Source organism: Triticum aestivum, chromosome 7A, assembly GCF_018294505.1.
Source record: "Triticum aestivum cultivar Chinese Spring chromosome 7A, IWGSC CS RefSeq v2.1, whole genome shotgun sequence".
Taxonomy (NCBI): domain Eukaryota; kingdom Viridiplantae; phylum Streptophyta; class Magnoliopsida; order Poales; family Poaceae; genus Triticum; species Triticum aestivum.
This window is the reverse complement of record NC_057812.1, coordinates 704,490,732-704,492,800: the sequence shown is the minus strand read 5'-3', so window position 1 is coordinate 704,492,800 and position 2,069 is coordinate 704,490,732. Positions and strand designations below refer to the sequence as shown.

At 39.0% G+C, this 2,069-nt stretch overlaps 1 non-coding gene across 1 annotated transcript; it reads right to left on the bottom strand.

The window, feature by feature from the left end:
• Nucleotides 1-1,360: 1,360 nt before the first annotated feature.
• On the bottom strand, nucleotides 1,361-1,557 carry LOC123155067 (U2 spliceosomal RNA). The gene has a single exon (XR_006477197.1). It is a non-coding gene; the product is annotated as a U2 spliceosomal RNA (small nuclear RNA).
• Between the last annotated feature and the right edge of the window lie 512 nt (nucleotides 1,558-2,069).

Below are 2,069 nucleotides of genomic sequence, written 5' to 3'. Positions count from 1 at the left end.
ATTTTCTTAAGCAAAAAGGTATAGGTTATTGAATCGCAACAAACCTCGATTCAGTCTTCCTACCACTCACACCAAACAGCGCACAGATTCTACTCTAAGATTACCAACATCAAGTTCAGGACAACTAACATGTCAGTTCAGTGTGTCAAAATGGAGCACATTGGCAAGACCAGGTGAATGATGTGTCCAGTCCAGTGAAGCCCTTTCAAGAGAGCATAGCAGCAGAAGTAGAGTAGACTTGGCACTCAAAAGTGACAGTGCCACTTGGATGCAAAAAGGTGCAGCAAAGCACATACAATTATCAAAAAGATTGGATTCATCACAGCTGAATTGTTACATACATACAGTGGTTAACCTTTTCAGGACTTGTACAATGCTAGGTGCTTAGGCAGGTGTTTAGAAAAATAAGCCAGATTTCTTGAAGCATCAGTGCTTATTTCTACACGAGAGACGCCTAATTAAGCGTCTACTCTCTATAAATAAGCACTGATGCTTAAAGAAACACCGGTTTATTTCGTTAAGCACCTCCCCTAAGCGCTTTGCATTTACAAGGCCTCAAAAACATTTATGCTTTATACCACATAGAAGTCCTTAAAAGTTGTTTTTTCAGTCTGTTGTACCCATAGACTTGCTGTCACTTGGATTATTGTCTTAACATTGAAAGACGTATTTTAAAGTAAAGTAAAACTAGGAGTAAATTATGTTAAACTTTAGTAATGTTCTATCATTGTTACTATGTTGAATGTTGTGTGCGCCATTTCTTTTTTCTTTTTTCTAGTTGATGTGTGGACCTCATAATCGGATATATATCCTCTTGCTTTTTATTACATGCTCGTAAAGTTCATGCCATTTAATTTTGTGATCTCAAATGCTCGATGTTAGCTATTTGCTGTTTTTTTTTTGGCCAACCATTAGGTATTTTCTGGTTGTTGGTGAATCAGGCATGCTCAGCCCATGAGATACTGTTGTGCATAAAATGATGGCGGTGTAAGTCATCCGATTGCTTGTGGATTGATGAAAGACTTTTCCCCCGCGATTTATAAAATCTTTGTGGACATCTATCAAATTCTTCAATCAAATAGTTAATGCCTTTTTTTGTAGGAAAAATCAAATAGTTAAGACCAGTCCACTGCTTTTTCTCCTTTCAATCAACATTTGTTTTGGCCTACAAAATATATGCTAGAAACTACTCCCTTTGACAAAGGGAGTATCAAACAGTTGCACCTTTTTTGTCCCACAAAATATGTGCTAAGTAGAAAATATCAAACAACTGCAATATTTCTTGTCATGAATATAGTTACTATCTTGTTTTGGTTGTTCTGGTTTGGTTAAGAAAACAATTTATTTGATTTTGCTTTGGTTGAGGTGCGTAAGCCAAGGGCTATAGTGCAAAGCCCGAGCAATGCTTGAGAGCCCTAGCAGCAAGCCACTATGATGGGCCCTCCCCACAAAAAAATTTAAATTAATATCATGTGAATCCGAAGATTCATTATCAGATATTAAACTGATAAGAACAGATACTACACTTGATCTTAGCCAACAGGCCGAGAAAGATATGATTTAAACTGTGGCCGGGTGTCCCCTTTTATTGCACTACGTTCCGCCTTCGCTCAAGTGCAAAAGCGATACAGGACTATTCCACCAACGACGAGTTAGTTTGTGTTCGTTTCTTTGCTCATACGAGGGTGCACGGCAGCACGGGGTAATTTCGGCTCTGCGCCTCGTATCTTCCAAGAAGCCCGTGAACAAAGGTCGCGGCCCACAGGCATCGATGGCCCAGTTTGTTTCGCTTGGACGAATTGGGCTGCTACTGGTTTTCTTTTTTTTGACATCGGCTGCTACTTCTAGTTGGTGCACCACATTAGCCAAGATTTTTCTTTCTCCTAAAAAACAGAGGCCCCCTTGTTAAAAAAATAATCCAAAATAAAGGACTAACTGAGATTCCCAATTTTCTCAAAAAAAAAAAAAAACTGTTCCCAATTCCCAGAGTGATTTGTGTTCTTTCAGACAAGCTGAGATTCAGATGATAAAAAACTGATGTGAGATTCGTGGCTTCACGTGCCAACGAC